The 25,531-nt window shown below is 36.7% G+C and overlaps 1 protein-coding gene across 1 annotated transcript in view; it reads left to right on the forward strand.

Annotated features, from left to right (window-relative positions):
- Positions 1–25,531, forward strand: part of EFNA5 (ephrin A5) — a 209,087-nt gene that overhangs the window by 142,240 nt on the left and 41,316 nt on the right. The window lies entirely within an intron of this gene.

Raw genomic sequence — 25,531 nt, forward strand, 5'->3', positions numbered from 1 at the left:
TTTTGTTTTCAACTTTTAGGCTTTGGGAAAAAGAATTTTCAAGAGTTCTCCTACTTAAATAAATAAGCATCTGTGTTGTAATGTTCATTTAAATATCATTCAAGACAGATTTTATGTAGATATATTTCTTCCTTATAGCTTAAGCTAGCTGTGCACCTGACATGCATATTAGTTTTCTGTTTCAAGGCAAACACAACTGCAATTCTGCAGAGACCAGAAGAGAAATAGTGAAAAATATCCTTCTCATCTAAAAGCCAGGCGAGTCAAACAATCCCATATCAACAATGTAGCAAACCTGTTTCTTACAGAATATAGATATGAAGAGCTGAGAAGTAGATGCTAACCATGTGAAAGATAAAATGAGAATTTAAGTAACAAGCACTATAAATTTTTCCAGCTTTAGTAAGTGCTTGTCTACTCTGCAGTTTGGAAAAAATCTGTATCTGTAAAACAAGCATTGATTTCTTTTCTTCCTAATTTTTTATGATTTGTGCTGTTGTATCTGCTGAAACATTCTCTTCCAACATCCATGCAAATTATAATTTGTGCTCTCCAACATCCATGCAAATTATAATTTGTGCTCGCTTCACGATTATTCTGGTGATTGTTACAGGAAGTCCTGGAAGAATGTGCTCTCTGTGCCTCTGTGTCTGTGTGTGTGTGAGTGCAACATATCCTAACAAAAAAAGATACATAATTCTTGCTAAGAAATGTTCAAAAAAATTATCAGTGCAAACACATTTTGGCTTTCTTTATTTGGATTAACACATCTAAGTGGGATGTTGAGTGTTACTTTGGCTGTGCTTAGGCTTGTTCAAAGGCCCTGACAAGATATTTATGCACCCTTAAAGAGCTGTGTGTGTATGAGATTCCCTACTACAGCATGTATACCGATACATGTTGGTGGTCATTCATTAATTTTCAACTTCTCTTTCTGGGCCTCAGTTACAATTTTACAGTTTTACAACTGTTATTGTAGTCACAAGATACATTATATGGTCTGTGCAACTTTGTCCTGCAGATCGTGTAGGAGGCAGGGATTATAAAGAGCATGGCTATTCATTCCCTTCCCTGGAATCTGGGAGGACTGTTTTGCCATGACCTTGCTCTGGTTTTTCTCTGCATTCTTTGCTGTCCCCAAGCTGTGAAGCTGATGTGTTTGGACAACATAATTTTGTTAAGTGGAAGTCCCCTTAGAAAAACAGACATAAAAATTGATGGGAACTCTACATGATTAAGTGTTCAGTGAATTTTTTCTGAACCTATGATGAATTTACTTAGGAGCAAATTGCAATAAGTATTTTGATTACTGCTTCATATGTTCTCAACTGGAGTTGTCTGAATTCTCTCTCTAGTTACTATGGCATGAGAAGTCTGGGCTTGGCCAACATGTTAAACCATGTTTGCAGAAAGAATACGTCAATGAATTTTCTTTGCCCAAGTTTCTGTTTTCAATTTTAAATAGCTATTGTAAGAGAATCTTAAATCTGTTGCATTTCATTCTCTCTTTTTAAAGGCAAGAAAGAAGCTGAAGAAGTTTGCAAGGAAATAGGAAACAGTAGAAAGAAGTGCTACTTCATTTCTGAGTACTCCTTAAGTCAGATTAAGACCATGCTAAACAATGGAAGAATGCAAGTAAAAAAAGGACTTGTATTTTTAAAGATCAACAGATTCAACAACATTCCTTTGTTTAGGACAGGATATATGTAGTCATCTGCTTATCATGTGAAAATATCAGCTGGTGGAAAAAGCAAAAACATGCATTACAAAGTGATCTCTGAAGAAAACATGGGTTAGTTATGTTTGGGTCACAGCTATAAAACATTTTGGTGCAGTTTTGCCCACAGCTCCATTAACTGATATCAAAGATGGAAAAAAAAAAGTTTTACATATGCTGTCCCTGAGTTATGGGGACACAGGTGGCCATGGAATGCCACTCATCCCTTAAACAAAAGAGCTTGGAATGAGCAGCAGTAAACTGTTCTCCATAGGTTTATCTCTTTGGTGTACATTTCTTTTGTGTTTGAGACAACTACCTGCCATATACAGTATTTGATTTAATCCCAGGTTCTGTTGAAGGAAGTAATAATTGAGATATTGAAGCAAGTTTATTTCAGCTGAAGTTTTGCTTCAGTTTGCTTGAGGAGATGCAACCTGCAGCAACTTTCCTTGCCATATTTAGAACAGTTTTGAGCATGGTGGAAACCTGAATTGTGTCACTTTATTATCTCAGCCAAGAAGTGATATTACATGCCAGGAAGGAAATGGAAAGCTGCAGCATTTTATTGGCAAAACCAGGGCCAAAATACTTTGTGGTAACTTGCTTCAGTGCAAGAATGCCTCTTACTTGTCTCTCAGTGAAATTGCATGTAATAAATTTCCTCCTGATGCTGTATCAGGAGTAATTGCTTCTATTGTATCTTAAAAGCTTTTCATATTTAAAGTTCTTTGGTGCTCTTCAGATTTTATGTATTGCTTTGAGTAATTTCCTTTACAATTAAATGCCCTCCTGCTTTGAGGCTTTACTGAAAGTGAACCTTCCATAAGAAAATTGCTGCTGTGCTTAGAAGAGGTTTGCCAGATAAACACTTAATTCCCAAATATATAGGTTAATAACTGCATCTTTATACCTTTAAAACAGATCATGAGTCCTGCACAATTGTAACATCTTCAGATTAGAGCCTCTCATTCCCTTTTTCTCTCCATGTTGCTTCCCTCCCCCTTCCTCAAAAGAAGGGAGAAAATGGAATGGGGAGAGGTTTGTGAATTTATATAAAACTATGTAAAGCATAAATTCAGCTGTTGTCTGGGGAAACCTATCCACCTATATCACTTGTAGGTCAGTTGTGGCAGGAGTTTTCTCAGTGTTCTCTAGATCTAGTAATTCCATTGGTTACAGTTCCGATTTATATCTATATTACATTCTTACTCTGTCTGCAGTATTAAGCCCTAGTGATTTTATTTCTGAATGCTTTTTTAGAAAACTTATTTTTAGCTTAATCTATTTCCTTGCCACATAGTGATTTAAGAGGTATTCTATCCATTTATGAAATTTTTGACTGGGAAGAGGCTTTTGGGATTGTTCAGAGAAAGGTCATACAGTTAAAAGCTACATTAACTCTCAAGCATACAGATAGGGGACCACTCCTTCACGGAAGCAATTTGATGGTAATACTTCTTTTATTTGTTTAAGAAAACCATGGTTTTTTCAGGCACAGTGTTAGTATTCAGCTGTTTTGAATAAACTTCTTAAGTTATATTGATTTTCTGTTTTCCTTTTCTTGAAGCTGTCATAGTAGAAAGGGAAGTTTTCTGTTCTAAACAGAAGTTCTTCTGTTTTGTAAAGTGACCAGAGACTAATCTAAACCTGAAAAAAAGAGAAAGCTTTTAAAAGCACATTCGAGACTCATCAGAAAAATCATAGCTGAAAGTCTAGCTACTTGGGTGCTGATTTTTAAGTTATTTTATTTCTAAATCTGCAGCCAAGAAGCAAGAGGTTTTTTTAATCTAGTTCAAGATAGGGATAGAATTTCCAGTGATATTAATGGAAACAGGTTTCTGTATTAAATTGTTTCTTATGCAGCATTGTGGGTGGCATGCTTGGAACAAAGTTTGCAGTTGAATTTACAGTACTAACGCCAACTTGTTAGTGGAGGAGGTGTTTTATTTTCTGTTTATTTGATACATTCTTCAGTGCAGGACTTGATGCTTCAGCCAAAAGCTTGTAAACTTAAAATGCCTTTGTCTTGTCAAATAATTGCATGCAGTTAAGATCTTCAGCATGAAGTACAATTACCTTAGTTTCATTGATCACCTGATATACCCAAGGTATCCTAAGCCAAACCTAAAAAGGAATGTTTTGAAAAGGAAGTAATTGCAAGAAATAGTTGATCAAGAAGTTTTGTCATGTAGGACACACTGGAATTTGTGTTGCCTGCAACAGAAAGTTTCTTCTCAATTTCTAGGCTCTTTTCAAACCTCTAAGTATTTAGTGAAAAGTTCAGAAATCAGTGTAATTTTCTATTATGCAATATTGCAGGAGCCATTGAATAAGTTAGATGGTTATTTAAAAGTGTTACCTGTATTAGATAATTGACTTTTTTTACAAATCAGCTTGATTAAATCAGTTGATCAGCTTATTGCTATACTTGTTTAAAGTCTATTGTGCTTCAAGTTGATTGTTACTGTTGTCTGCTGCCTAAGAAGGCAGCCTGGATTCTATTGTCACTACACTTTTCAGCTGTATGATGAGCAAGGGGTCAATATGGTCAATTACCCAGGTGGAAACATAGACACAAGCCGCTGGCATGGGCCTGGGTTGTCCCCTCCTCTCTGGGAAGCTCTGAGAGGTGCAGGAGGTGAAGGGGAAAGCAGATATCCTGGTGTTGAAACTGGGGTGTCACAGTCAAGTCAGTTCCCTAGTGCCAGACCATGACCTGCGCATGGCAGCGGAGATCTGTGCTGGGCTGCAAGGTAGGGAGGCTGATAAGGACCATTTTCTTCTGGAGTGGAGAGGGAGTAAGGCTAGGCGGTACTTAAAACCCATGAACTACCAAAGAGCTAAAAGCTAGAAAAAAGACACTTGTCCTGCCTTCAAGCTTATCTAATTTGTCTAAGACCTGAGAGATTGATACAGTGTTTGCTGAGTGTCTCTGGAGCCAATGTAGGGCTGACAAAGCTGTGCTAATACATATCGAGCAGGACTTTATGAACCCAAGTGAATATATTGAAGCAAAATGTCCAGTGGTACGTTACCCAGACTTTTCTATTACTCATACTATTTGCTTGCCTCTTACCCTAGGTAATTCAGGGATGACAGTAGTCACCCAGTTCTACTGAACAGCTTGAATGGTTAGTCAGAGGAAAATACTACCCATGACTATGTATAAGGACTACATTCTTGACTGAGAAAAAATTGGTGTCCATTGTGCACAGGCTGTGAATTGTTCAGAATGATACAATTTCTTACCATTTTCATTTTGACTAATGACTTGTCTGACTTGTCTGAGTCTCAGAAATAGCTATGGAGAATCTAGATAACTGGAAATTTAAGAACTGAAGATATTGAGATGGATATGCTGCTTTTTCTGGAGTGTTTTGTACCAACAATCTCTTTTTTAGAAGTACTTGGACTTAGCTGGTAACAAAAATTATGGGAGCAAGATGCTCCAAGTTTTTCATTTGTTGTGATTGCAGTTAATTGTAAGAGGAATAAGATTCAATGTAACTTCAATTCCTCTTTTCCCCAGCAAATAATGTATTAAAAATGCAAAGGAATGTTATATCATGCACAGATGTTCTCTTTTGTATTTTTCTTTTGCTGGATTATATCTTAGTCAACTTCTCAAAAAATCAGTTACGCTGTTTTGCGTTCTGTGTGACAGGCTCCAAGAGAAATTATTATTCATACAACATATCTATGTGATGTTACCAAATCTATTTGTGTTGTATCCATTTTGCACTTAGGGGTAGTTTGCATACTCTTATGAGCAGAAATAGCCAGCTTGCAGTAGTAGAAGACATGGCAAAAAGTGGATGGAGTCCACAACCTCTTTCTTTGTGATGGGAACCTTCTTTGATCCACTTTCAGGTTTTTCCTTGTCTCATCTATATGCACAAAGCAGGTGCTAAGTCAAGAAGCAGATGCACGCTGAGTCTTTATAAATCCTTTTGCTTTGTAACAGGCAAAAAGTTAAATGAGGGTAGGAAAGTCTCTATCTTGACTGTTTGGCAGTAAATGGCCATGCCTAGCTGTAATTGCTTATTGGATGTAATTGTTCAAAGCCATTGACTTGGCAAGCCAGTCTTGGCTTGGATTTTTTGTGTTGCTAGTTTTTAGATGCAGTTTATAGCATGAATGAAGGGACAGTATGTTCTTACAAGCCTAGTGAATATGGAGAAAAAGAAATCTAGAAGGTGTTGCTGGTATATTATATGTGTTTAGGAATTGGGGATTGCATGCTCTGTGATAATTTCATATTCTTAATTTCCAGCTCTGTTTCCTAAATGGTCTCTGGAACATTTTTTCACAAGTTGGAACTAAGATGGCAACTTAAAAGATCAGGATATGAAATCAATCAGAAAAGGAAATCAGAATGACTTCTTCAATTATGTCAATGCTGTTGTATGCAGGGCAGTTACTGTTCCTCTCTGCCTTGTCCCATTTACTTGCCTTGTAAGGTACACAGGTGCACTCATTGACCTCTGGCAGCTGATGCTATAAATGTATCCACTGAGGGCAAATTCCAGTATATTCCTTTAATGTAGTTGTTACCCACCTCTGATGCATTTCTTCTCTGGCATGGACTTAGCTATCCCTTCTTTTTTTTTTTTTTTTTTTTTTTTTTTTTTTTTTTTTTTTTTTCTTTTTTTTTTTTTTCCCCCTCACAACCTGATGAAACTTGCTCTCTGAAACTTTGATTTTATTTCTAACTCTGAAATGTGCAAAATGCACTGGGAATTAAATTACAAAGCTGATGTTACTTCATGTACTGCAAACTAGCTCCCTGAGGCATTTCATCACTGTGCACACTTGAGACTTTACAGTGTGGCAGCAGGGTTGTTAAGTGCCTAAACAAAACGTTATGCAGTTATTAAAAACAAAATAAAGTCATAGTAATAAAATGGGTTAAAGGGGGAAGAAACTCTTCCAGCCAGGTTTCCAGGGAGAGCTGCCAGGTGCTGCATATGCCTGGTGACATGCATTTGGCAAGCATGTCCTTGAGACCTGATACAGTGTGCAGGGAGGCAGCAAGGATTCCCTGTCAGTCATCCTGCCCACCAAGCAGTGCTGTTCTGCTGGCTGGATCCCAGACACTGAGCTAAAGCCACAGTCGGAGATTGGGAGGCAATGGAGGAGAGTCATGGAAGAGAGGGCTGTTGCCCTCTGGAGGGGTCCCTAGCCGTGAAGCAGGAAGGCAGCTTAGGCAGAGGTAAGCCTCAAGAATCACTTGTGGAGTGAAACACAGTGTAAAAGCAGGTGTGGAGAAAGAGGAGGAGGAGAATGCTTTGGATTCCTTTTGACGTCTGAGCCCTTGCCCAGCTGAAACTGATCTCTGTGACAGCAAGTTCTAGTCTTTTGTTAACATAATCTTATGCTGCATCTTCTCATTGCTCCTTTTATGTATTATGTTCACACACTAATATGCATGCCAAACACTAGTTTGTTGTTTCTCGTACTGTCACTCATTGACCATCTGTATGAGGGCACTACTGCCACTTGTGAAAGGAGCTGACTTCTGTTTGCTCCTGAAATGTCTTTTTATTGAGACAGGAAGAAAATCAAATTGTTTCACAGAGTTCTATTTTTCAGCTGTTTTTCATTGCATGGAAATCATAATTAAAACTTAGATTCAGGTGGGGTAAAGGTATCCATAAACTTGTTTTCAGTTCATTGAAGGCTTTTAGAGAAAACAGTTGCAAAACATGAACAGTTAGTTCAGTATATAAAAAGGAAATCTAAATGTTAGAAAATGGTAATTAAATTATAAGAGTTAAATGCTTCTCTTGTTCAAGCCCAGAACTTACTTGCACAACGATAATGCTTACACATTTATTCATCCTACATGCTACAGCTATGTCTTTCCAGCTGATGCCTGCGGTGACTGCCTCAGCAAGGAAATAATCTTATGTGAGAGCCTTTTAATCTTATGACTGTGTGAAGAGATTTGGGTGAAGTTCAGGTGACAGAAGCTACTCCTGATGTTGGCAACTCTCCTGTTTGTGCAGCTGTTCAAATTGCATTGCAGAAAACAAAACTGAATGTTGAAATTGTTGTAATAACAGATAAATCTGAAAGTTGTCTCTACTGCTCCTCTCATATTCCTAATTAGATATTTAGGTGTCCTCATAGTTATCAAATCATCTGTGGTTATTTTCTCACAGCAGTGATATACTTCTGTTTTTACCAGAGAAAACCCGAAGTAGGACTGCACGCAGGAAGTTTGTTATGTGGCCAACACTGGGCCGTGTTTGTTCAGGTCCCTTCAATACCACTTGGTGCTTTGTCTTCTCTCATGAAGGCTGTCTACCTGCCTTTTTGTTGTCAGCCATAATGGACAAGGAAATAAGGTGGATAATCAAAGAAGGGTCTAAGTTGATGTATTTATTAATACATTCTTTGTTTCCAGTGTCTCAAAATGCCTTGATGAGCTTCTTCTTCTTTATGCCAGCATGTGCAGAAATGAAGGGGTTTTTGCAGGAGAAAACAGGGCTACAGGGAGCCCATGGTAGCAATCCCGTCATTATACTATGACACTTGGTGCTCATCACCCAATGGGTCTCACTCAGAATAAGACTTAGTCAGGTACTAAGTGGCTGGGAGGTGCAATCCTCTGAGTATTCAAGATCCTGCTGAGAAATCTGTAGGTGTGGCAAAAGGCCACACCTTTCTGTTCACTTTCCCACTTGGTAAGTTAGAGGGGTGAAGCCTTTAAAGCTCTCTGCTGTTGCTTACTTTTCCTGCTGTGTTTAAGTCAAAAGAGCCCTGCTCTGGAGAATGTCATCTAGTTGGAAAATAACAGCCTTTATTTGTCAGAGCTTAGACCAAAACAGACAAGAGCGTAGAACTATTGTCTCTATCCTAACATTAGGAACATGGTATCTTACAGCCCTTCACTGCAAATAGTGAATCAGTAGAACTCAGCACAGTTATTCTGCTGTCAATGAACATGTTTGATGTTGATCTGCAAAATCCATCAGGGCAGGCTGTAAACAAAGATGTGAGAGTTTTGTAGATACTGGATGTAACCCAGCCAGCCCAAGTCAAATTGTCTCTGCTGAACGTTTATTGGTGATGTAAATCTTAGCCTTACTGACAAGGGGAATTTAGAGTGCAAAAACCTAAGTTGTTTCTTGAAGATGCAGTAAGTCAGTGAGTAAGGAAACTCTTCTGCACTGACTCTTGAGTGAGATTACTTACAGGTCATCAGTGGTTTGGTTAAGCTCATAGGAACATTTGTTTACAGTGAGACTTTTACTATTTGTACCAAGAGAGTGTTTAAATTCTCTGCAGTCTTAATGAGTACTGAAAGGTCTGGGATGTGTCTTTCAGCTGAAACAGACATTGAGTGCTACAAACCTTGAAAGTAGTGCAGCTTCATGCTCTACTTGTTCAGGCAAACCTTGCTTGGCTATATGGCAGTTCTGAGAGCAGCTTGCTTTTCTGCTGTCTGTAGTGTTGCTGTGCACTCTTAGTACTGCACACTGCTTTTTGTAGGGGTTAGAGAAAGCCTTTAGCCCAGAGACCAATTTTTGGAGTTGAGGAGAGGGCTACAAAGAGTTTTGCATAACAGGTCTACCAGTACCTCTCTGGAGACTGGAAAACAGGTGATAATCAGAGGAGCAAGATCTGGGTCAGTAAGGCTGGCTCAGATTCTGGCAGTGGCCAGGGTTTGGACAAGCATAGACATTGCCCCTTGACTTCTGGGATCAGTCACATCAGTGTAAACCAGCAGGCATCAAAAAGGTTAATAAGTGAGAAAAGAAATGCAATCAAAAGTTGATTTAATTATCTATTAGTTCTAATTACAGTATTGTTGAGTGGCTTACTGGATTTCATATCAGAAGAGTACTTGGAGTAATATATAAAAATATGTTTGTTTACTCCATGGTGGGGTGTAGGAGGTGTGTGTGTGTGTGTGTGTGTGTGTATGCATTAAAAATGGACTGAAAGTCCTTCTAGCAAAACAAAATTATGCAGGTGAAGCCTACACACTGAAGAGCCAAGACCAGAGGTTCTGCTTCAGTAAGTCAGGGTTGCCATATATTAAGGGAGCTGGAATGCCACTGTTAACTGAACCAAAATGTTGGTTTTACAGTTCATTAGAAATCTTGGTGAAATGAGCAGCTTACACTGAGCCATCTGAAAAGGTTTTTGTTTCTAGAATACTTTGAGCTCCAACTACAATGTTGAGGAGAGACAGCTGGAGGGAGTTGGGTTCGGAAAAAAACCCCGTTTTCTCCTTTGGTGCTTGCACAGAATTCTGAGACCTGGGGACATTTGCCATTTCAAGAAAATTTCTATTCAACAAAGACATATGGTCTCCTGACACATCCAGGATCTATAAACTAGGCCTGCAGTAAGCTTTTCCACACATTTACCCATTCCTTCTTTGGTTAAATAATTTCTGGCAGCACACTTGGCAGCTATAAATGTAAAGGTACTGCACATCTCCCCCCGGACCAGACCCATGAGCTGTGTGAGCAAGTCGGCACAGATATGCACAGCTAGCTGATTCTTGTTTATCCTGACTAGAAGAATGTAAAAAATGTGCTGGCTTTCAAGGGTCAGAGGCTAAAATATGGATGTGTTTATTGCATATTTTGGTTGTCCTTTTAATAGACAGTTTGACACATTCTTTCGGTGAACTTTCCAGAAGACAGATAGCTCAAAATGGGAACAGGAGAAATCACTCCTGTCAGGATTCCCATACATGTAATTACCTTCAGGTGTCAAATGTACTTAGTGACTGCTGATTTTAATTTTTTTTTCTTTTGCTGTTCAGACATTTATGACTTGTTGTCAATGAGGTATTTAATTTTAAGAGGACATTCTTAAAGGGAGGACATAAAAGATCAGTTGTTTCAGACTTTGCTTTTCCTTATAAAATGGCCAGTAACACATTGTCAATAATTGTTTTGCAGACATGCGTTTGGTCCACGTTTTCATTCAGCTCTGTGGAGGAGTCTAGATATTCTTGCATAACTAAAGCATTGAGAGCTGCTCTTAAGGCTTTCCTTCTGTGTGTGTTATAGCTGGATCATTATGAAAAGCTGTTTTGAGCTCCTTTGTTCCTTTGCTTTTAAGCTCTTTGTATGTGATATGCTTAACTGTTTTAGAAGTTATTAAATCAGCTAATGTACCAGGGTGCAAAAATAGTGGCAAAATGTGCTTCTTTAAATTACTAGCCTGGGAATGTAATTGTCAATACATATTACTTTGCATTCAAACGAATACTCACATTTTTTTTTACAGCAGCAACTAATGGAAGGGTAAAATTATAGTAGTCAGAAACCAGAAGTCCCATAATACAGAAGAGAGCAGTATTGAGAAAAAAATAGTATGAAATCTGTTTTGAATATATCTGGCTTTAAGTTTTCCCAATGACTGGGAATGTAAATCATGTACTGAAAAAATGGTAGAGATGATGTAGTCAATTAGAGAAAGTGGGTGTTTTATTATAGATGTACATATTTAGATAAAATGACTCGAAACAACAGTAAGAAAAGAAATTATTTCTTGTGTCATATGAAGCCAACTTTTAATAATTTAATTAAGCCTTAGATAGCCTTTTTCTGGTCCAGGACTGCTGAAATAATATAGCTCTTCTTTTTCAGTTGCGAAGTATGACTGGTTCTCCGTATCCAAGAAAAACTGGAGGTCAGCATTTTTTTAGCTTGTATGAATGCAGTCTCAACATGACAGCAGGAGAATGTTCTAGCTAATTACAATAGGAATCGTTGGTTTTGTTCATATTGGAACCTCTTTAATATTTGTAAGAGTGGTTTAATGATGTGATCTGGCATTCATTCTGCAGTGCACCATCATCAGTCGGGGGGGGAGGGGGGAAAAAAAGACCTCAGTTGGCATTTTTGCCTAAGGGCTGCTGTGAGCTGATTATTCTTCTAATCAGAACCATCACAATCAAGGCAGACAATTAGCTAGGTTAGGCCTCTGCTGATTTCTCCTGTGGCCCTAAGCATCAGATGGCCTTGAGCACTCTTCAATCCTATCAATAAGTATTCAAGTAATACCTGTTTTGTGCCACCTCTTGTCCTTAAGACCCTGTTTTCTTCTACTGAAGTGCTAGGGTGTGTGTTCATGCTTATTTATATTACTCTGATTCTGGAAGGTATGAACTGCTGTTCAAAAGAGAAAGCGTACCAGCCTAGGCAATAAATAGAATTTTAGTTTCTAGTGTGTAGCATGGAATTGTAGACATTATTTTGGTATACCATGCATGTGTTGTGAATGTGTACCTAGTTCTGTATTTCTACCAGTAACATTTATTTCCATACATAAAGACATATATTTAGCCAGTCAGCTATGTAATCAAATATACAACTTGAGGGTGTCATGGTGTGAGCCTTTGTATTTGTAAATGGCAATATGGTCCTTCTATCTGCAGCCTGCTTCAATCATTAATTCTGGTTTTCCTGTATTATTTTTGCACACAGCAGATTCTGTTCTGCTTAGCTGGAGTTTGTCTGCCCAAGTGGTCTATTTGATGTCTAAATTATTACTAATAATGTAAATTTCTTAATATTTCTGTAACATAAAAATAGTATGGAGTAACAAAAAAGGTTTAAGATTTATTTTTTTATTTCAGAATACAGATTCTTTCCATTATTAATGAAAATAAGAATTCATTCTTGAAACAATCTGGGAATTTTACAACGTACTTAATCTATTTTTAAAAGTAATTAGTCATGTCAAGATGATTCTTTTTCTGTACTTGTTGATGTTGATGACCTCAGCTTACTAAGTGGCTGTTTTGTAGCTAAGTGAAATTGCTATCGCTGCAATGTAATAAAATTTTAGAAAAAGTGGCTGTTTTTTCTTAGTGTTAGCAGAATGAAGATTCTTGAATTTTATACATTTTGAAGAATTTAAATAACAGTGTTCAACTGTTCAGTGTTGAATGTTCAATTGTAGAAAAAAAATATCTAATTTTAAGACTATAGAAATGAGAAAACAATGTTTAGCCAATCAACCCCAACATATTAAGAAGTCATATCTGTTGTGCTGCACTGGAAAATGATCTCTGTGTTTCAGGTTGAGAAGTTTAAAATAATTGATTTTAACTATTTAATTATAAGAACAGGTTTCAACCAGCCTTTACACAAATCTACTCATTTGTAGTGCATCAGTGAGAGAGGATATTCCATACCCTATGTGTTACCAGCACACTCATTTGAACAGACTGTGTTTCTACACAGCACACACATACGCAGCTGATACTAACCAGTGGAGCCAATAGTGTTTTTAGACCTTTGCTGCCTGAGTATTTAATCAAGAGCATCATTTCAGCATATAAAAGTGAGAAAATTACATGGCTGAAGTGAATTAAGCTTTAATGTTTGAACACATAGGAATAATGTGCTGCCACCTACATTCAGATTACTGGTAAAGATCAATGATATTCATAAAGTCTCAGGTCATTTGTCATCTTGCTTAGTGTTGAGATAGTGGTGGTAATGTCATGACCTCCTAATGGACGGAAGAACGATATTTAAAATGTTAATCCCAGTAAGAACTTTTTTTTTTTTTTTTTGTGCTATAAAATGTGCCCACTCATTAAAGTAAAAGCTTTTTAACCCTTTCCCTCTGTCGATTAAGAGTCAAGTATTGACCACTAAGATATCTGTAGTTCAGTTTCCCGGAGGTAGAGTAATTAAATGAAAAGAATTACTGTAATATTATTGGTAATAAATGATTCTCAGTATGAAGTTCTTCATTATCATGTTTCATATCATAAAATGCTGTGTTCACACATTCTTTTTTGGCTGGGGCAGTTTTCCTCTGACATCAGCACAATAATGAATAATTTTACATTTAGTCGATGCAGATTCACTGTTTAGTTGAGTGCCTTCTGTACAGTTAGGCCTCATTTCAGGAAAGTATTTAACCATTTACCTAAATCCTTTGGCTTTGTGTGTACTTAATTCTAAAGCATCAGCTTAATTGCTGTCTTGAACAGAGCTGCTTATTAGAATAGAGAGCCTTAATAGTCACGTCTGTAACCTTTTAAGAACTTTGGAACTACTGTGTCAGGATGTATTTTTTACATCAGTCATAGCCATGATTTAAATGAAGAATAAATTTTAATGCGTCGTTACTCAGACCATTCTGTAACCTAACAAAAGATCTCTTAGCATGTATTTAAGGGCATTCAAATGCCAGAAGTAAAAAATGGCAAGATGTGAATAAGGGGGAAAATGCAGTAAAAAGCTCAGAATACTTGATCATTAACAGAACTAGATCATAAAAAAGGCAAAATTACTCTAATGAAATGGCAAAAAAAACCCAGTTAAACAACTTGTTTCAACAAGTCGTCAGAAACAGTATAGTTGCTTACCAAAAGGCAGTAATTTTTTTTGTTGGCTTATTTCTTTTTGTAGGTCAAGGAACAGTTAACCTTTTTTAAAAGGATTTCAAAGGTTCAGGTTGCTTTGTTTCTTTGATGTAAAAGCTAATGCAGATAGATGCATTATTATACTTAAGTTACAGTCTTAATAAATTACAACTTATTTATGATGTATTCAAAATAGTGATTTTTATTTCATTGACATCTTTAATGTACAAAATAATTAAGATTTTTTCTCCCCACTTAATCTAGGAAGGAAAAGTTAGAAAACAAAAGTAAATGATTCCCATCTGCAGCATGTTGTTTGCAAGTTTGCGGGACTCCAAAAGTTTCAATTGCTTTTGGCTCCTGGGATCGTGGAAGGCCTAATTTAGAAGACTTTTTTTTTTTTTATTTGAGGGAATGATTTGGGGTTCTCTACACATGTTTCTTGCCATGTGGTGGTAAAAGCAGGTGTAAACCAAGTTTGGTTGTGTTTGCTACACAGTAAACATTCCTGCAATACATCTTTGGGCATAGATAACCTCTCAGCAACCTTAAAGAGAAAGCTTGAACAAAAGAAGAGTGTTCGTAAAGAAATGGATTATGAAGTGTCCATCCTTAAAACCACAGGACAAGTTGGACAATATAAAATGCTAAGATGTCTTTGAAATGTGGTACAGGATTTTTCAGTTGCTTTTTTTTTGTGAGTCAGAATGTACAAGAAGAAAGAGCAAATCTTGAGGTCTGAATTCAGTTGCAGTCAATTCTTAAGTACTTATATTGCAGACAGTTGAAAACTACTTCTTTTGTCTAGGATTTTTTTTTAATGTGGAAGACTCCCTGGAGAACTGGTGACATGCATTTGAACAGAGATTTTAATATATTCTTTTGCATTAGCTGTTGATTTTGATTAAAATTGTGATCTGGATGGTTTGGGATAACAGAAAACAAGATTTGCATTTTCTCTAATGAGTAAACGTCTCTTCAAAAGGAACCTTGTCTCTGAGGGGTTCAGGAGGAAAACTCTTGCCTCTGTTGCAGGTAACAAAGGTGAAAATGTTAAAGTTAATAATTTGAGCAATGATTATCAATTGCTCTTCAACAGTGCACCATCACAGATTATAGATTACTTTCTTTACTATGAAAATTATGCTGTGATTAGAATGTCTGGTAGAACTTGTCATGTCTCAGGCCCAGAAATGCACAGGAGTAGATACTTTTCTGTTTGGCAACCAAGCTGTACCACTCAAGTATTCACAGACTGTAGTCCATTGGTCTTCAAAATAACCAGATCAACTGGTGGAAAAAAATCCATCATTTTTGTTAAGCATAAAGAGCCCAAATCTCTGACTGTGCAAAAGATGACTCTTGTGAGATTATGCTAAAGACATATGATTTATTTAATATAGTCTTGATATCTTCTGTTGGCCAGTGTTGGGAGAGCTTTGTTGGTCTTGATGTGAGTTTCTCTGGCCCAACATGACTGCTCTCTAGCTTTTCACATTGATGTGCTCTAACTGGGATTTTGCCCACACATGTGGTCTAAATTCTGTCTGGTGCTATTTAGCACAGATTAAGTGTTTATGCCCCAACTGTCAGATTGAGATATGAACAGTTAATTCTTGAGTTTTAGGGTTTGTTTTGTTTCTTTAATGCTGAACTAGTATTTTAGAGTGAGAAAGGAAGAAATAGTTTTTTTATGCTCAGAAATTAATTTTTAACATCTAAGGAAGAATGTAAAGGCTTCCCAGTAGACAGGAATGGGTTTTTCCAGACCTGTGCACTCCTTTCTTCACACCTGCTTTCTGGTGCCTTTATAATAAATAGGAAGAAACTGTTAGTTTAATTTTTCTGTGATAGTCTCTGATTTTTATTCTAATCCTGTCTGTGCTATGAAAAATAGTTACAATATTTCAGGCAGACAAGATCATAATTCAGGTGTAAATGAGGCGATTTCACCACAGGTTGAAGATTAGAATTCATTTAAGATTAATTTGGAAACAGTTTTAAGAAAAATGCAACAGGGAAATTAAGAAAATAGTTTCAGTTTTACCTCTGAAATGTCTGATTGATCTGAGACTAGTGCATTTTTTTCTTTTTTTCTCCTGTGTTAGTATCTTACACATATATAAAAAGTAAATGAGCAGGTTTTGCACATTTAGCAATTCAGTTTTGCTTATACATATTGAAAGACTGTTTCTGTCACTCTTGAAGGAATAAGAATTCCAGAACTCCATAATAGGAACCATGTTATGGGAGCTTCATAATTTGAAAGGGGATGAGAGGAATAGTATGAAGTCTGCATTGAATTCCATGGTTTATGAGTCTTATTCAGTTAAAAAAAAATGGTTGCACGTCAGATCATAAACTTTGTAATTTCTTGTGTGTTTTTAGAGACCAGGTGGCATTGTATAGTGCAAAACTTTTCAGCTTTTTTCATATCTGTAAGCAGAGAAACTGATTTAGATCAGGACCTATCTTGTCAATATGATATACAAAGATAAATATCTCTAGGTGAAAAATTGTTTTAAGTCCTATTGTTCAGAGTCAGTATGTATCAAGAGTAAGCCTGATGGAAAATTCTATAGTCCATATGCTGTCTTTAGAAGAAATTATAGGAATGAAAAGAAAAAAATCCACCATTAATAGTAGTTGTGCTAATTGGTGCTTTTGCAGTCTGTAATTTGAAACTCCAGTTGTTCCTTTACTAGTTTGCCCAGAGAGAGAGAGACTAATATGGAAGGGTAAAAGGAACAAGGTTAAATTACTATATTTCTCTGTAGAACTTCCTCTAAAATGCCGTTTCCATGTCAGGAAAGGATATACTTTTCCTACAGGTCTCTTAAATAGACATAAGACAATTATACAGCAAAGAAGTTCATTGATTGAAGCCCACTTTCTGGATAGCGAATTGTCTGCTAATAAATTCATGTACTCATTAGCTATTCTAACTTGAGTTTTATGTTAGTAAGTTCAAATTACTTTTGATAATGTATTTGAATGTATAGTGCATTCATGTTAATAGCAAGTTTCATAATGTGGTTTCATACTGAAATTTCTTATGTTCCTGGGTCTTTTTGTGGAGGTCTGTGATGTTTCTGGGGCTTCTTTCTCATCTGTCTTTTGCTCATGATATTTTTATATTTTATCTGGATTCATTCACTTTAGCTGGAGGCTGGGGATTATGACCAGAGCTTGTTAAAATATACACAGTTTATTAAACATAAAAATACTGTGAAACATCTCAAGGGTTAGTTTCATTGTACGCTTTTGCATATTAGAAAATTAAATTGTAGATTTTACAAGTTGCAAATATTAGGATGTCTGAGTTGCCAAATTCAAATTTGATGCCATAATATTTTAAAATAATTTCAAAATATTGATTGCAAGATAAATAATAAAAAGCTATATCAGTGTTGAAGAAAAATGTTTCTGTAATATGGCAAGCATAGGTATGTGCAACAGACAAGCAGTTTTATCAAAATTTATGTTTCTTCTCAAATACTGCCCATATATATTGACTGGAAGAAATTGGTGTTGCTTTTTTTCTCCCCTGGGAGTATGAAAGAGATGGAGTTTTCAGTTTATACAAGTTAAGCATCACTCTGCTTTTTATATATTAGTGAGAAAAAAAAATTATGAAGTTGACTTGCAGTATATATACTTCCTTGTGGAAGCTGACTGCTGTTCATCTCAATTATTCAGTGTTCAGGTCAACATGCTTGGTGGGCAAATGTTCTTTTCTTTCACTTTGTGAGTGTGAGAAGCAAGACCTTTCTGCAGATAGGGCATTGTTCTCCATATCCATTAACAGATGTCAGCACATGCTTCAGGCTGGGTTAGCAAATACCACTCATAGAATCACATTCCATCAAGCTTGATAGACTCTGTCTTCTGGGTTAGACACATGGTCAACACATGTTGCTAGAGTCTAGTTCAGAGACTTCAGTAGTATTCCTACCTGTGGGTTTTTATTTCATTAATTTCATTTTGTTTTTCTTTTTTTAAATGTAAACTGTTAAAATGTTTTTTTCTCCCAAGTGTGACTGATAGTAGAGTATGGGTCAGCACAGCAGAGCTCAGATAAAACTTATTTGCTTTTTTAAGAAAGGTATGTAAACAAATGAATCAGCAAACTGCCATTTTTCTGATATAGGCTAGAGGTGGCTGAGATAGGTTTTGTATTTTCGAGCAAAATCATGAAATAAAAGATGAAGCTAACATCTTGTATGTTGTTAGTGCCTAAAGCAGACAAATGTAGAGCCATGTGCGCAGGATATTGATGACCACAATTAAAAATATGTGAGCAGTAATTACCAGATCTCCTCATTCCACCTCAGATAAAGTGGGATAAATGTTGCTTGTGAACTCCAGAGTAGTACTAAAGTGACCACAAGTAATGAGCTCGTGTCCATAAATCAATTTAACAAAGATTGGCTTCAAGCCAGATATTTTGGATTCGAAGTGTGGTTAGAGGCTCCAAACACAAATCTCAGGCTGCCCTTAGTCCCTTCTTGGGTGTGGTACCTTTCAGCTAATGTTACTAGGCTTCAACACTGAAGTTTGTCCTGTAAATCTGAGTGATGCCTTTGGCAGAACAATAGCTCTTCTTTTACCTTTGCCTCCCTTCTCTGTTCATCCATCTTTGCAAGTTAAATGCCCAGAGCAATGGAAAATAAACAAACAGGTAGAGACCATAGGCTGGGGGTTTCGAGCCATCAGAGTTGGAACAGCTGGAAAATGAGAGTCTGACCTCATTGAGAACATATTGCATTCCATTATAACCCCTATCATCAACAACGTGACTGTTCCTCCCTAGATGCAATGAGTTCTTCACAAGTTACAGTAAAAAGGATATTCTAAGATATGAGGTGAAAGTCATGTGTGCCAGCTTTGAAGGAATTTTACAAAAGCAGAATCTGAGGAAACAGTTTTAGTAAACTGCATGAAGAATGTCCAGCTCTTTGACTAGGAGATGCAGAATGATGTGAAGTTAAGTTGGTGAGGTTACTGCAGTACTTGCGAATCTCTGGAGTACCCAGGTTTATAGGTGGGAAATAAATGTTTATTTGTTAATTCTCTTCCACATACCTACTCATGGAAGAGCAATTAGTTTCTACTTTTTTATGTTAGTGTTATCACTGAACATCTATCTTTCTGCAGTGATAGCTATAAAAAAGTCAGTACAGGACCCAGCTCTACAAACAAACATAATTATGAGTGTAAGGGGAAATTATTAACCAGAAGTGGAGTTAATACATTTCTGTAGAATTTATTTCTTAAAGAGCCCTTAAATCATGAAAATAAATAAAATATGTGTCTCTATTTTAAATTAATTGTCACTGTTAACTGTATGATGCAACTGAAATTTTTGTTAACCAATAGAACCAGAAAAAAGGTATTTCAGGTCTCTCAGGTTAATGGAATTAACACAAGATATATCTTTCAAAGAACTTTTACATTTTAAATAAGACATTTCCCTTTCTCATTGAAACCTACTCCTTTCCTCTTGTGTTTTGCAGTCTTTTTTTGTTGCCATTATTCTAGTAGAAGACTCCTATATGTAGGCTTTCTTTGTTTAGCAAACAATGTTTCAGCCAAAGCACTTTAGGAAGTTTTCAACTATCAGGCCTTAGAAAAAAAAAGAATAGAAAATCTAATTTTTTTTCCATCCAGAAGCCTGAAGACTTTTATCATACTAGTTTTGAGGAGGTTTCTTGGTTTTGGAAATTAAAGAGAATTAAAAGTTTGTAAGTGGTCGTCTGCAGCATAGCCATAAACTTCAATAGTAAGTGAGAAATGAAGTTCGAGAAAATGAAGCTTGATCAGTTATTTTTCCAGTGTTGAACCTTCACCTGGCTTATCTAAGGAGATTCCAGATCGATTGCTGATGTGGAAGTAGGTGCTTCTGACATTTCAAAAGGTCTAGTTTTTTTAATCAGGACAGAATGAAAATACTTTTCATGAATTTAGTACTTTTTGTAGTATTTCTTTAGTTGTGGCCGAACATTCTATGACTCTTCTGAGTTACTCAGTTCTGAATAAGTTCTTTTCTTTAAAAACCTGAATGCTAGGGCAAACTGATTTGTTTCATGTTTTTTCCCATGTTCTAGTCCCTATAGTAAATCCCTTGTTTTTCTTCATTAAATAGGCAGCATGAAGTGCCAGGTACAATGGTAGCTGATGAGAACCCTGTTCTTTAGCAAGAAAAAAACCCAGCCTTACGTCAGGAAGGAACAATGTCTCTCTTGTACTGTTGGCTGGTAAGAAGGGATAAAGGCGGGAGATTCTGTAGAGAGACGAGCCACGTAAACGTGATGCTTTTTCTCATGAAGTCCATCTTAATGCATCTCCCTTCTTTCTGATTTTTTGCTTTTGGACCCACCCAAGTAATGTGAAAAATCTCCCAGATGAGAGGGACATAACAAGATTAAAAGGGGAAGGTGGATCTCCCACAGATGCCTGTGAAGTGAAATGCAGGGAGATCACTCGTCTCTTTCAAGAAATGTGATAGACACTTGCAGCCAGTTGTGAAACAGTAATCTGAAGTCTGATGAACTCTTTCAAGTGCAGGAGCCTGATTCTGCTCAGCTGTGTAATTATGATGGAAGGGAGCCAGACGAAGGCGGGGACCTAGGCTCCACGTTTTGGGAGGCTTGTTCTGGCAGAGTGGATGGGAGAGTAGAAGGAAGGGTACAAATAATGAGTTTCTCTGCCTGATTGATAATGAACTAGTAATAAGTGGCCTTAATATAGTAATAAGTTTCCCATGGAAGCCTGATGATTGCTGAGGAGCTTTAGCCGAGTGCATGTGACCACGTGTTATTTTGATCAGCTGTAGCACAGCAAAGCTATGTAATTATCATAATCTAACAATTAGCCTGGCATCCTTTCCCAGTATTTAATTACTCCAATAAATACTAATTGAATAGAGGACTTAATGACAAGAGAATAAGTTTCTTTCTGCGTTGTGTATTTAGCTTGAAGTCTTTTCTAGGCATAATTTTGAATACTCTTTCATTGAACAACAGCCTTGATTTTGCATCCTACATGGTGTTCTTTCACAGTGTCTTGAACTTGTTCTAACTTGTGAAACTGTAACCTGAGGACTGAAAGGTCACGGATTGCTTCTTTTTATTAGAGGGTTTTTTTGTTTGCTTGCTCAGGGTAGCAATATCCTGCTCGAGATCTAAAATGTCAATGGCTTGCTACTGTTAGCAAACACACTTCTCTTAGCATCTGGAAAATGTTGAATTTTCTTTCAATTTGAATAGAGCCGAAATTAAAATAGCTCTTTGATTGCTTCATTGTTTGTGCATCAGAATCATTGTTGATGTCAGCAGAGCTATGGGAACAGAGTTTATGAAACATTGTGACAAAAGCCAGTAAAAAGAACAGAAAAGCATTAAAGAGGTTATTTTTCCATAGCACAGAAATAGCTTGTTTAAAATTATCTGCAGTAAAATGGTACACATAATCCCACAATCCCTCAGATAATTAAAAACCACAAGATTTCCCCCATCACACTTAAAGCTGTTAAATTGGTGGAAATGAGGGGGTTTGAATTGTGTAAAAGAATAACAAGGCACAAGTTATGCTGCTATGTTGCAGTCACAGAATGTGAGTAGATCTTGGAATGGTACTAATGCACTACACTTGCCATCTAAACACAGACAAATGCTATGGGCAAGCTCAGTGCTTTGGAATGGTGAATAATTACATCATGACATCCTGAGAGCAACTAAAATGTTGTCCTTTTAAATGATTTTAACAGTTTCCAGAAAATGTTTGGGTTTTGTGTATTGTGTGTACAAATAACTACCAATACTCATCTCTCTGTTAGTAATAATTCAAGGAAATAGTTTCATAACCACTTGACAAAAATTTTTCAGTCTTTTTCTATATTTTTCCAGTTCAAGCTTTTCCTGTGCCTAGAGCATTTGTAAGAGGTATTTCTGTTGTCTAATAACATTTAACCTTACTGGAGATTCAGACTTCGTTTCGATACCTATGGGATCTTCTCACCTGGCCTGCTTTTTTCATGGTATTTGTAAGAATGGCCTTGTCTCTGTAACCTCACTGTCTCCATTAAATTTAATTTAAAAATGGATTAGCCTCCCTGAAAGTAAAAAAGGAGGAGTTGAGTGACCAGCATTTGTAGGGGTATGCACATGCTGCCCACAGAAAACTTTTTCCTTAGGAAACAGAGCAAGTAATGTTTTGCTGTGCTAATCTGAAGAATTGTGAGTAGCGGTAGTTTGTATTTATCCCAAGAATAAAACAGTTGGGTGAATTTTGTTGATGTTGTTTTACATTTCATGTTATTATTTGAGATAAAGGTTACAGGGCAAGGCATTTGGCAGTGGCAGTGTCCTCTGCATGTTGGTGTTAACAGGCTGTGCAGGCTCCAGGCATCAAAATAGGGGCCATTTGCATCTGATCACTTCCAATACCTGACTGAAGACCAGAATTTCATAATTTGTTGTCAGAGCAGTTATTTGGAGTATTTTCTGGTTCACAGTGAAGCCTTGCTTCATGCATTTGACGGGACAGATTCCAAATAAAGAAAGGTTGACAGAGTAAAAGGCAAATTTTCCAGTACACTTATCTTGAAGTAGAGCATCTGGTGTGTCGATTTTAGAGGAAGGGCAATAGAATAAAACTAACAGGATTTGTACGGGAAGTAACAAGCAGAAGCTATTGAAATTTTTTATCTATCTAAATGAACAATTAGTGTTATTTCTGCTGTTCTCAAAATGGATTTTTGTAGTGTTTATTCCAAGAAAGAAAGATAGCTCGAGAGAAACCAAACAAAATTGTTATTGTGTTTTAAATACTGGTTTAAACGAATTGTCACTTTTTTCATTGACCAGAAAAGTTATTAAGTTCAAGATGAGTCACTTAGGCTTCAGAACTTAAAATTATGAAGAGAAGTATGCACACAGACCATGTATTTTCCCTTTGTTAATGGATAAACAGAATACATTATTTACAAAATGTTTTGCTAGTTGTGTTTTTCTGTGGTTAAAATAGCCATGAAGGTCTCTCTCTACATCCTGAATACCTGGATATTTCATCTGTGGCACTTTAGCACAGAAATATTCCTCTGACAGGCTTTGCTGGAAGCAGTGTTCAAGTTTTGTGTGGCAAGCTGATGTTTGTTTGTTATGGAAATATTTAGATGTAGAAACTAAACTATTTGTCTTCAAAATGGCTTTTATAATGTGACTGCCTAATAGTTGGCTTTGTAGTATGCAACTTTCCAAGACACTCTTTGAATGCCACCTGACAAAAACCAAAGGTTAATTATGTTTGAAGAACAGCAGTGTTTTGCTGTGTATATGCTAGAGTGCATGGAGACAAATGACATTATTTGCAAAAAGGTGTGTAGATTCAGTCAGATTTTTGGAGGAGCCTTTTTGGTTGGTTCCTACCACAACACTATGTTCTGTTACATGAAATCTAGATAGAGCTGGTTTCTTCCTAGATTAAAGATCCTATTAACCACAAGGTTCCATGAGGTGTGGGAGTCTGGTTGAGGACCTGCCAGAACAGGATGAAGACCTAACTGGAAGAAAGAAAGTACAGCAGTAACATACCTAGCAAGTTTTCTGTTTGGAATGGGACTGGAAAAAGGGACAGGATATCTGCTATTCTTGTTGCATCTGCAAATATGTCTGTTATTGGACTCCATCTTCCCTTCAGATGTTTCACTCCCCAGTGTATGTTGATGGTTAAATGTTGATCAGTGCTTTAATTAGAAATGAAACTTTTGTTTCACTCTAATACCTGACATTACTAAGTAAGAGGTTTTCAGCTTGTAAGTGTTAAGTGTGTAAGTGTTAAGTGTCGAATGTGGTTTTAAATTCTTGAAAGTGTGTTTGTGAAGTGTTTCCTTTAATAGGTTTGTGGACTGAGCTGATGAAATTTTTTTTTTGTGAATTACTTGTGACCATCCCTTCCTTTCTGTTTCGATTAGAAGATTTTATCTTTCCTCTTTGAGAAGGTAAATACAACATGCTACTTGTAACTGGAGAAATAGGAGTGGACTCATTTCATTCTATCAGAAACACTGGAGATGTTGTAACTTCTTTTGAAAACATAAAATTAGTCCTGCATCTCTTTAGCATACCTGATGACTTCTTTAGGATGTTGCAAGACAGGAAATAAATACCTGCTCTCTGATTCATTTTTGGTTAATAAACTGGAGTAAAAAGACTTCACTCAGAGCTTCATGGTAAAATACCACGAATTGTATGTATTTTTTCTGGAGGGAGTTCACTCCTGTGCCAACAATATTGGCTAAAGGCCAGTTTAGATCACTTTAAAAATGCAGTCTCCTTCCCTTTTTAGACTCATAAGTGTAAACGGTTCCTACCTATGTCAGATGACTCATGAATGATACTGTTGAGAAAACAGGGGAACAGGGAGGAAAAGACAGTGGGATAAAAAGGACTTGGTTGTGTGCTTCATTTTCAGACCTGCTTTGCAGGCAGCACTTCAGAGTCTGGGGTGTGCTGGTATGAGTGAAGACAACTGTTTCAACACTTAGGAAAGAAAAAGTAAGAAAGAATCTACTAAAATACCAGTGATCAAAGAGGATGGTAACATTGCAGGTTTTTTTATTTAACAAGAATACATAGGGAAACTTTTCCAAAAAAGGAGTCAGCTGAGGTTTGATTTTTGTTTTTCTGCACCATCTCACTAGTGCAGATTACAAGTTTGATTTCATTGCTAAACTGGAATTAAGGTGTGATCACACATTTAGCTGTCTGTCTCCTTGTACTTATCATCTCCATTATTATGGGCTGTGCAGTTGGATTCTTCCCTTGAAATTCACCTATTTACAGTATAGACACTGTCTGGAAAGTGTCTCTCTACTCTGCTTTTGGTTAAAGGAGAGAATTAGCTGCCTCTGGAAGTGTGATCCATCTCATTACAATATACTAAAGAGGCTGGATGAATTGAACATCAAAAGTTCCTGTTGCTCTCCATTGACTTTTAAAATAATGTAGAAAAGCAGTTCACATAAGGTTACTTGTAAAAGTCTGGTAGAGAGGGTCAGTCTGATCTTGAATGTACTACATAAGTATAGTTCTGGAGGCATATAGTTTGTGTCACAAAACTGTAATGGGGCATTATGGTGAAGACACAGGCTGATAACAGGGGTAACCTTGAGAATCTCTTGAGAAAACTGAATTTGTTATCACCTACATGTTTTAAAAAACCCAAAACTGTCCACACACAAACACACTTATATATAAGTATGTATCAATTTTTACTCTACTAAAGCTGTAATTGAAAAATAAATAGAGATATTATTGCCTGAATGCATCTTTTCTATTTGTATCTTACACTCTTTTTTATTACCTGTAAGAAAATAATACTGTTAACTGATTCAGAGAACAGATGCCAATTTGAAAACAATACATTTTTGCAAATGTGTTAAGACATTATCTGTT

Source organism: Chamaea fasciata, unplaced genomic scaffold (assembly GCF_029207755.1).
Source record: "Chamaea fasciata isolate MVZ Bird 193981 ecotype frontalis unplaced genomic scaffold, bChaFas1.0.hap1 SCAF_4, whole genome shotgun sequence".
In the NCBI taxonomy this organism is placed as follows: Eukaryota; Metazoa; Chordata; class Aves; order Passeriformes; family Sylviidae; genus Chamaea; species Chamaea fasciata.